This window comes from Acanthopagrus latus, chromosome 15 (assembly GCF_904848185.1).
Source record: "Acanthopagrus latus isolate v.2019 chromosome 15, fAcaLat1.1, whole genome shotgun sequence".
Taxonomy (NCBI): Eukaryota; Metazoa; Chordata; class Actinopteri; order Spariformes; family Sparidae; genus Acanthopagrus; species Acanthopagrus latus.
In genome coordinates, this window is record NC_051053.1 from 9,578,084 (window position 1) to 9,589,802 (window position 11,719).

Genomic DNA, 11,719 nt, shown 5'->3' on the forward strand with positions numbered 1-11,719 from the left:
ATCAAATGTGGAGAAGCCTCCTAGACACAGCTGTAAACAGTTGACACTAAAAGTTGACACAAAATGTATTTCCAATATAGTTTGACTCACTTAGACTTCACTCATCACTATACTTTGTTTGCGAGTAGAGCGGGTAATAGCATGTTCATTAAAACACAGCAGACACAGAAGAATTTCATAAGCATAATATCATAATTATGCCCCAGATCTACATATAGATACTATATGACCTGTATGCATGAGCAACCTGTTCAGGAAACCACACTGTGTTTTTTCTCTAGTTGGACGCACAAGCCTGGGTCTCACTGGTCTTAAAAGTTCTTTCAGATTAAATAAAAATTGGATTCTGATGAATGGGCCCACATTATAATTCATGCCCCACGCATCACAGTACAGCATGTTCCCTCTTTTTCTTCTCGCTCCCTGCTCCTTTCTTGGCACTGCACACGCTGTGACTGAATTCAATATGATCTTCACAGAGCACTGATCAATGCCGGTCTGACAATTTTACAATGTGTTCTGGCTCACAGGTAAGATGGGAAAAATCCAGAATTACCAGTAATTGAAATGATAACATGGTTATACGGGCCTATGTACAGTATATAAAGTCGCAGTGATGTGACATCGGGGCTAGAAACTGTACTGTCTGTGTTTTTGATCCCAAATAGTAAAGTTTCAAATGTGGATGCTTATGGACATGTGAAGGAAAAAAAACCACACGGGACCATGTAGTATTCAACATTAAAGGTGCATTATATAGTTTTGGAGTAAAAAATTCAAACTCAGAATTCTGTCATTTAGAATATATTCATGGTAACAATATATTCATGCTCCAAATCAATTTGAGTTTTGAACAAATTTCTCAAGGGATATATGACCATCCACTGAATATTAAGGTCGTTGCAGAGGATTTGATGATGATACGCACACTGAATAACTTGCACATACTGTATTAAGTCACAAGTTGTAATGAAACGTAAACAAACCAACCTGCTAGAAAGGGTGATCATTTACTGTAGGGCTCATTACCGATCAATCAAGCCTTTGTCAGCCATGATAGAGCTCTGACAATCAGTGTTTTGATGTGCCTTGCAAAACAACTCCAGAACTCCAACAGAGAACCCCGGTGAGAGCAAATTACTTGTGAGAAAATTACGGGAAATTATTTATTATTGTCAAGGGAAACAATCAAATATCATCTCTTATGCAAAGACACGCTGGCTGCAAGAACAAATGGTTATTAAACACTGCATACAGCGCAAGTTTGCTCTTTTTTTCAACAGGCGTTTACCTGCTGCACCTTGTTTATTCTGTGTCACGCGCTTCGACACCCCGTCTCCATATTTGACAGGGGATCAGCCCACGGTTCACACAGACACTGCAGAGTGACCCTGTCCTGAACTCAGACTGAAGCATATGGTTCAGCCCTCAATTATGCATGGCTAAATCTCCCTTCTTTTAGAGGGAATGAGCACAGAGTGTTATTTTGGTATAAGGTGACCTCTTTAGCTGCGATAACATTTGACGAGCATCAGCAAGACTTGGGCTTGTAAACGAAGGAGCCTGCTAATTTGATTTCCCTCTCATTGATGTTTTCCGCTCTGACAAAGGTCAGACAACTCCAACTTTCTAGTATTTTTTTTTTTTTTTCGAAGCAGATTGTCGTCGCTATGTTGAAATACCTACCGTGTGACAGACTGATTTAAATATCTCCTTTTCAGATTTGCAGATGAAGAGTGGGCTGGCGTCCTTTGAACATTTCTGCAGTAATGTCAAGGGAATTTGTACCAGACTCATCCGATTCAAGATTTGAATAGAATGCACTGAATAGCTTCAGCAATCCACTGGGCAAACGCATAAAGAGCGCTGGCGGATGGTGCAGCGAAAAAAAGGCTCTATAATTAGTGCGCTACATGCAGCTATGCGGAGTCATAAATTGCTGGATGTAGGGGAAAACTAAATGCAGGCAAGTGGCGAACACTTCAGGATTCGAGTCAACTTCATTTGTAGAGACTAATATCACATACTCTACAATGTCTCAAAGGGCTTTTCATGCCAGGATCAGGGATGGCTCCCAAACCCAGCTGAAGCAGTTGGAGAGGAGAAGGAAGAACTCCCCCCAAAAACTAATTACACCAGAAAAATGTGAACAAGTTTTAGGAGAGGCAATTCATAGAGAGTAGACAGCCTGGTGGAAGTCTCCTCTAGAATTTGAATAAAGTTACATGTTTTTTTTTTTTTTTCCCCCCGTCTGCTTCTCCCTCTTCTCTACTAGCTCAGAATAACATAATTGCATCGAGGGCTATTTCACATATGCAACAATCCCGAACTGTAGCTACCGACAATCTTTATCTGAATCGAAAGACAGAATTCTGGCGCCGCAATTAATTTTGCTTTCGAAAAGTCCGGCGGGTCTCCTGTCTAATTCCCAGTGTATCCAGCGACGTCTGGTTGCCAGCTGTTTACATATTCAACAATGCACAATAATTTAAAATCAACCAGTCTGTGCAGAACATCAGCCAGCCATGAATTAATTAAGGCTTTCTGCTCTGATAAGTACCAGCCAAGAAGAGAGGGTGCTGTGTTCAGTCTTTCAAGAGTGTATAATCGTTAACTCTGTGCTGAAGGGAATTTCTTCTCGTCGAGTTCGGGCCTCTCAAGAACGCTTGAACTCCTGGCAAAATATGCATGTGTGTCATGTCTGATCAGAAAGCAGCGAATTGTGAATTTCCCGCGTATCCAGAATGTGGTTTGATTGCAAATATAAAAGAGTTTGTTTTTTTCCCCCACTGCAGCACTGATTAATTTTTATAAATCCATGTTTGTAATTGATGGCTGATAAAGGCTGCTATCTGGAGGATGGCATCGATGTCAAATCACATTTTCTTGCTTGGTTTGCACAGTAATGAGACTGAATAATTCCAGACACAACTCTGCTGTTTCTAGCTGAATGTCTTCTCCAACCCTCTGCCGAAAGAAATATGGATGCATAATGGCACTGCTGAAGCTACAGGCAACCTCTGTGGCCCTCCGCTGTATGGAGGCACGGTCATTTAAGGAGCTTGCCCTCAGCCAATTAGCCGGAAGCAAAATGTCATTATTAGAGGACAATTAAATGGTTTTGGTCCAGAAGATGCTTACACCTCAAACACCGGAGCTTTCAATGGTCATGGGAATGCATCGTACAGTGTAGCTGTGTGATCTCAGAGGTATCATTTGGAATATTTTCCAGCAAGTAGTTATCTTAGATTAGCATAAAGATTGGAAACAAATGGAAACAGTGAGGCTGGGTCCGTCTGAGGGTAAGAGAAACTGCCCACCCGCACCTCTCAAGTTCACTATGTAAGATGTGCTATCTCATTTGTTTAATTTGTACAAAAGATGAACTGTAAAATCAGAAAATACTGGTTTTCATGTTAGGCTTAACTGAGGTTAAGCTCCAGACCAAACAAGCCAGGCCAGCTGTTTTCCCCTGCATGTGTTATGCTAAGCTAAGCTGAGGGGGACAGCAAAAATGGTTCTGTAACTCTGCCACTGATACGTCAGCTAACCACTTGCTAATTTAAAGAGTAATATGTTGTTTATTCCAGAGAAAATGAAGATGGCTGACAACATGTTTTTATTGTACTCGGTGTGAGATGTACCTGCTTGGACCACTTAGTGGAGGTCAGCCACCAGTGACTCACTCAGATCACTGTACCTGCATCATGTGTCACTGCTGAGGGGCAAAAGTGGTTTTAGCGCATGTTATTATTATTGAAATGACATAGTTGTGTTTACAGTGATATAATAAGTGGGGGCAAATTATATTTTTCCCAGGGTGGGTGGGTCGAGTCCCCCCCCATCCTCCCTGGGATTTACGCCCATGACAGAACATAACAGACAGTTCCAGTAGTCGCCCCATACTCCGCAAGGAAGTGAATAAGCATAAACATGGAGATAACTGATGAGAGGAAAATGCAGGGGGAAGGTTAGCCAAATTTATTTGGAAGATATAATTAAGGCTAACATTATTTCCCAGAGTGCTGTAGAGACCCACATCCTGTTTACACTTCTTGGTTCATGCGGATTTCCTGCGTGTTTATGGAAACAATTTTGAGTCATTGCACTTATTTTAGTGGTTTAGATAATCTGGCTAAATCTTGCTGTTTACTTGTTTATGACACCTCTGATCATCACAGTCCACGTCATCGCAGCGTCCCGATTTGCAATAAAGATAAATGATTCTCTCAGTAACCACACAAGCTGTTGCCACAGGTGGTGCTAAATCCCTCTGAACCAGTGTTTTTGCCGAACGAAAATGAGAAGTTCTGTGCAAATGATTGCTTTAATGCAAGGCTTTTGCTCGACAGCATGTAAACTGTTATTGGCGCTGTACGTTCTTGTGCTCCGATGCCGTGATCTCTGTGCAAACAATGGATCCAAAAGGGTATCAGTATCCATGCGCACCCTCTCGCTCTCTCTCTCTGTGTATGTGTGTGTGTGATGGGGGGGATGTTGCAACTCAAACAGAAGCCACTTTAATCTCTGTCCTTGAGAGTAATCTTGCCTGTGTGCAAAATGGCTCACTTTATCAACTTGGTGGCAGCCTGCCCTGCCTGGAGTCTGGAGGCAGCAGCAGCAGCGGTGGCGGCGGTGGCGATGCCTCCCTCATGACAGCTCTGAGAGAGCAACCAGACGATCACCTTCTCCAGAGGCCCGCTGTGTGCCGAGGAAGGACGAAGGAAGAGACTATTTGTGTTCTACTGCTAATGATCTGACTCTGATCCATCATATGAATGACCCGTATCGATAGATATCATTTTAAAGGCAGCCAAGGTTGTTGCGTTTGGATGATTGGTGAGTCTTTGAGGGAGGATTCTTACAGGTTTTTTATCGATCTTTGTATTACTGTTGTCTATCTGCATTAGAGAGCAGGAACAATGCCAGCGGGGGAGAAGCAGTGACAAATGCATGAAAAGCTCACCGGCAGGTTTGTTGGTTGTCAGTGACTGTTGAAAATGCTGAATGCATCCAAGACATTCAGTTTAAAACATTCAATCAGCGGAATGTGAAGAAATAAGCGTTTTGACGTTATGTAAAAGGTGTACGGTGTTGAAGAGATATCTACTGATGTGCGGGCCTAAGTTCTTTTTGCTCGCGGTGTGAACACCAACATTCCCCATTCACCAACAACTGCAAGGCTAACTGAGCTAAAAAGCTAATTGTAGCTACTGTCATGGATACTTAGAACAATATATATACACTATATTACCAAAAGTATTCGCTCACCCATTCAAATGATCAGAATCAGGTGTTCTAATCACTTGGCCTGGCCCCAGGTGTATAAATTCAAGCACTCAGGCATGCAGACTGTGAAACAAGACATTTGTGAAAGAATGGGCCGCTCTCAGGAGCTCAGTGAATTCCAGCGTGGAACTGTCATAGGATGCCACTTGTGCAACAAATCCAGTCGTGAAATTTCCTCGCTCCTAAATATTCCACAGTCAACTGTCAGCTCTATTATAACAAAATGGAAGCGTTTGGGAACAACAGCAACTCAGCCACGAAGTGGTAGGCCACGTAAAGTGACGGAGAGGGGTCAGCGGATGCTGAAGCGCATAGTGCAAAGAGGTCGCCGACTTTCTGCACAGTCAATTGCTAGAGAGCTACAAACTTCATGTGACCTTCAGATTAGCCCAAGTACAGTACGCAGAGAGCTTCATGGAATGGGTTTCCATGGCCGAGCAGCTGCAGCCAAGCCACACATCACCAAGTGCAATGCAAGGCGTCGGATGCAATGGTGTAAAGCACGCCGTCACTGGCCTCTAGAGCAGTGGAGACGCGTTCTCTGGAGTGATGAATCACGCTTTTCCATCTGGCAATCTGATGGACGAGTCTGGGTTTGGAGGTTGCCAGGAGAACGGTACATTTCAGATTGCATTGTGCCAACTGTGAAATTTGGTGGAGGAGGAATTATGGTATGGGGTTGTTTTTCAGGAGCTGGGCTTGGCCCCTTAGTTCCAGTGAAAGGAACATTGAATGCTTCAGGATACCAAAACATTTTGGACAATTCCATGCTCCCAACCTTGTGGGAACAGTTTGGAGCGGGCCCCTTCCTCTTCCAACATGACTGTGCACCAGTGCACAAAGCAAGGTCCATAAAGACGTGGATGACAGAGTCTGGTGTGGATGAACTTGACTGGCCTGCACAGAGTCCTGACCTGAACCCGATAGAACACCTTTGGGATGAATTAGAGCGGAGACTGAGAGCCAGGCCTTCTCGACCAACATCAGTGTGTGACCTCACCAATGCGCTTTTGGAAGAATGGTCAAAAATTCCTATAAACACTCTCCTCAACCTTGTGGACAGTCTTCCCAGAAGAGTTGAAGCTGTAATAGCTGCAAAAGGTGGACCGACATCATATTGAATTCTATGAGTTAGGAATGGGATGGCACTTCAGTTCATAGAATGAGTAAAGGCAGGTGAGCGAATACTTTTGGTAATATAGTGTATATATATATATATATATATATATATATATATATATATATATAGATATAGATATAGATATAGATAGATATAGATAGATATAGATATAGATTTCTAGACTAGAAGACTGACACCATGGAATGCTCTGGTAAAATATAACCCAGGGATTGGTTAGCACAACTTAGCATGTAGCGCAGAAAGAAAAAAAAAAGTAACAGCACCTTGTATGCTCACCAGTCACACATCATATCTTTTCTTTTTTTACTCATATTAAAACCGAATAGTAAAAGTTGCACAAGCAAGCTGCATTTTTACGCATGTTGAGCAAAACTAGCTCCTGGCTCTTGGTTCATAATTAAGACATACAGAATATCAGAGTGGTTTGATCTTCCCAATCTAACTCGTGGCACAAGAGGCTTAAACAACAGAAAATGTATTTCCCCAAATCTGCTATTCGTTCACGCAAATAGGCAGACTTGTAGTGACTGTGAAACAGAGAACAGGTCCAATCCTGACAGTGGGAAGATATGAACTTTGATCATCTCTTTGCTCAATGTATACAGTAAGACATTACTCACCTTCTTCTGGCATGCCACCATCCAACGGCTCCCTGTAAACACAGCACAGTAATTTTCTCTTTCCCTTCACCTAACTATGAAAGAAAAAAAAAAAAAAAATCTCTGCTGGCTGCAGAACCTGCCTGAGGGCAAAAGCAACTGTTTTCTACGTTGCTCTTGACCAGCCAGCCCTCTCAGCTGTCAGCATCTCCCTACAGGATGATGACTATGCCTCGACTGTTTCTGTGTAGGTTTAAAAGTGTCTTATCTCACAATCATTTGCATTTTTCATGCCACAACAATCGGAATGTAAATTTCCATTTCCATTTATTTTTTATGTTTTGAATTTCAGTTTGTTATTTATTTATTTTTTTATGCAGACTGCCCTTTATGAGAGAAACAACGCATTTGAAAACCAAATAAAGGCGTGTTTGTGCCTTTAAGAGCAAAGACTGCATTAATATGGTCCATTTTGCCCGTGGCTTAGGCTAATCATTAGCCTCTCTGTGTCTTACACTGTGAGGCTAAATTGGGTTAAGGAAAACACGCACACAACCAGGTTGAAAACAGTGGAGGGCAGCCTTTAAATCAGGTCATCACCAAGGCAGAGATTGTGTTGGATGTGCCTTTGGAGCAGATTGCGCTCTGCTGGCCTGTATCCCATAACAACCACGCTCCAAAGGCAGCGGTCAGGGGCTCAGCATGGACACCCCTGTGGTCACCTTCCATAACCCCTTTTTGAGGTTAAAAGAGGGTTTGATCAAGGGATCTGCCGCCCCACCATCCCCCGGTCAAATGCAAACTGTGTGCTTCTTCATGTCTCGAGCTCCCAACGGCTTCCTTTTTTGAAGACTGATCCCAATTACACAGCGTCGAAGCTACAAAGATGGAACATGGCTCCATGTAAGATGTATTTTTGTGCATGCTGAACCCTGCTGTGATTGCATCAGTATTTAAATGAGAGGCAACATTGTACCAACACCGCAATTACTCTACAAACTGAACAGGGTGAATTATATCCATAGTTGTGATCTTTTGCGGCACGTTATCTCTTTTTTTATTTGCTGTATTGGTGTAATATCTAATAGCTAATAAAATGCTACAAATCGGTAAATGTCAGATGGAATCCCCAATTCCATTTAGAGAGCAAACAGGTTTCAGAGACAATCAGGCTGACATTCATCTGGTGTTTATTTAGCTGAAGCTATTTATAGCTTCCGTGGCTGTGTATCAGAGCTTCTGGTGAACGGAAATGTGTGTGTGTGTGTCGGAGGAACAACTGAGGGACTGTTCAAGGCTTGAACATCTGTTGTGAACAAATAAAAGTCACCATTGCTGCTGCACATTGTTTACAATAGATTTGCTCCTTCTGCGGTGTAGAACATGCATGTTTACAGTCGAATGTCTTCTGTGGTAATCCGAGTGTGATGGTTGAAATATCTCATATTGCTAGTTTCACACATTTCATTTACAATTACATTGTCAGGTGTCTTCTGTAGGTAGCGACAGTTACGGAACTAATGATTGCCAGCAGTAAATTCCTATAATTTATATAACTTCTCTCTCACTCCAGAGAGAAATGATTGCTGTGAAATAACATCCAATCAGAGAGAAACTAGCATTACTGCCTCATGGCTGCGTTCCTCCGCACACCAGCAGGTTGATGTCCATGAAGCTTTAAATGAGGGCCAGAGAACATTGCAGACATTTGCTTAAAATCTTGTTGTGTCTTGTTGTTGAGAAATGGGTTTTGAGAGGTGACAGTGACATTAACCCTTGACCACCAAAGCCTGATCAATTCATTCTGGGATGAAGATGATGTTTGTGCCAAATTTGAAAAAATTCCCTCAATGCCTTACTGGGATATTGCGTCTCTCAGAATGGGGCACCATTGCGGTCACAGTGAGCCTGAAATCTGACCTTTTGATGACCAAAATCTCACCAGTTCATTCCTGAGTCCAAGCGGACATCTGTGCCAAATTTGAAGAAATTCCCAAAAGGTGTTATTGAGATATTGCATTGACGAGAATGGGATAGACAACCCGAAAACATAATGCCTCCAGCCATGTGTGCATAAAAAAAGGGCATACTGTGCTCCAGAACAACAAGTCTGAAAAGCATTACTGTCTTAATGACTGACTCATATCCAACTCTTCAGCAAGTCAAGCAGTAAAAAGCTGCTACAGTCTTCCCACAGCGTGCTATATTGCAAAAAAAGTTGATTGTCCCATTCAGGCACCAACCAAATCACAGCAAATTATCAGCGGTGCATTTCTCATTCCTTACGGGGCGGCTGTGGTCTGATAATAGTGGGCGTCTTGCTTGCTCAGCCTCGTTGCCCTGAGCAAATCACTGAACCAGACATTTAAGGAACACTTCACCTGAGCAACGGCAGATTCTGTATACTGTATATATAGGAAAAACACCCAGCATGGTAGAAACAGTTTTGTTTTATTCACTGTAATTCAGAGTGCACTGCACATTCAATGAGGTGAACCAGAAATGCTCATCTGCAATTTAAGTTCATAATTACAAACAATCGCCCTATTGAGACTAAGCTTTACAGCGAAACTAAGACAACCAGCACCGCTGCCAGCTCCGGGCTCTTACTTCTCACCTCAACGCAGGACAGGACATCACGTAGGAACCACGCGTGTCACATTGACTTACCACCAAGGAGGGTAAAATTCACCAAAGAAGGGGGAAAAAGAAGAGAGTCAATGAAAGAGAATGAGAGACACACAAATCAATAGGATGACACTGCCAAACAAAAGGGATTTCGCAGGCGTCTGTGCAGCTGTGCAGTGGAGCATGGAGGAAGTCTTGGTGGGCAACAAAGAGGATCTGCTAAACCCCAAAGCCTGTCTGAGGAGCACTTTCTGTGTGTGTGTGTCTGCTCTTTTAAAGCCACGGTCTAACCAAATACGTGTCACCGATTTTTGATCGGAGCGCTTTAGGTGGGAAATGTGACGTCTGTTCACACATCCTTTCATGCGAGTTCAAATTACAGCATATGCAGTTTTAGTCGTTTTTTTTTTAAAGAAAATGTAACACCTCATGCAAATATAGACATGTACGGAGTAGGTGAAAATTATCAGTCAGGCAGTGAGAAAAAGTGAAATGAGAGAGGCAGATCACATGTCCACCTCCTTCCACGGTGAGTTAGTGCTTCAGGGGAGGTGATCATTAGGAAAATAGGAGAGTGGGTGCAGGATGCTGGCTGCGAGATGGATAACTCCGTTAGGCATGGCAGACAGAGCCGCAGTGAAGGCAGTAAACAGGTCAGACCAGTGGCACCCTTATGGGCATCTCAAACAGAGAGAGCTGCAGTTATTGGTTCACACCCCCACTAATAATGATTAATGGCAATGTTGAGAGAGAAAAAAAGCCCCAGCAAAGCTGTCAGGGTTTGTGTCAAGGTTTGATAACACATCATCTTCTTTAGTTTCATTTTTCTTTTGCACTGGGAAAGAATTAATCTTTTTATCCTGTCAGTGTGGAAGCCTGTGGAAACGGCATGCATCCCGACACTGTGGAAACCTGTATTGATGGGGCCTTTCAAAGAAGTGGCAATAGCACAATAAAAGCTGCAAACAAGAGGGGTTGTTATTTTTGTCTTGCAAGTGCTCACACAGGTGCCACGGTGAGGATCTGGGGACTGGTGCTCCTTGAATGAGTTGAATCGCAAGGTTTTAGCTGCAAAAAACACTGACAAAATGTATCCTTGATACCCTCTCTGGAGGTAATATAATTATTCATGCTGTGCATGTGAATCTATTGCAAGTGCTTTGTAGAATTTTAATGCACTTTCTGTAGAATCTAAATGCAGTGTGTGAGTTATACCCCATAAAAATATTTATATGAATTCACTGTGTATAATGTATTTATTCAGTTGAGCCTTATATCTGAGCACAACATCCAGAGTGATATGAGAGACATTTGAATGTTTCCTTTGTATTCCACTCACAGGACTTAGAGGTGCTATTTGTAGGAAAAGTTGTTTTTTTTTTTGGGTCTCATTCCCAACTTGTCAAATAGCGACGCTTTCGGATGGAATAAAATCTCCATAAAATCCCGGAGTGTCAGTTTTTTTTTTCTGACAAGTTTGGAATGAGACTCTAAAACCTTTCTAACAAATAGCACCTTTAAGGTCTGTCAGACTGTTCAGGAGATCAGTGGTGTATGAAAGCAGCCGACGGAGTCTAAAGCCGACAGTGCGCCGCAACCCAAACAGAAAAAAAGAAAAAAAGGCCCTTGTGATGACAATGGAGTGGATTTGTGAGTTGTTTTTACATTTGGAGTTGTGTTGCATGTTTACCTGTCCTTTGAAATGATTCCACTTTGGGCAGTGGACTGAGGGTGACACCAGGATGAATCACTTCCGTGGAAAGACATCTATCCTCTGAGTCATCCACTGAATGCATAAGGACCCGCAGGCTGTTTTTCTTTTTTTTTTTGACTTTTTTAAAATATTGTATTCTTCCAGCTGTATTCAGAATGCTCCGGAAATATCACATCAGTACACAGGTAATTGCAATAAAATTTTCCAATGATATGGCTTTGAACATAAACACAGTGACTAATTTAAGCTCCGTTCACCCGTTCACACAAACTGCAGTTGTGTTCTCCTCGGGGTTTCTGCTTTTGGTTCATTCTCTGACAGTTTCAGTGGTGGTAATCTGATTTGTGC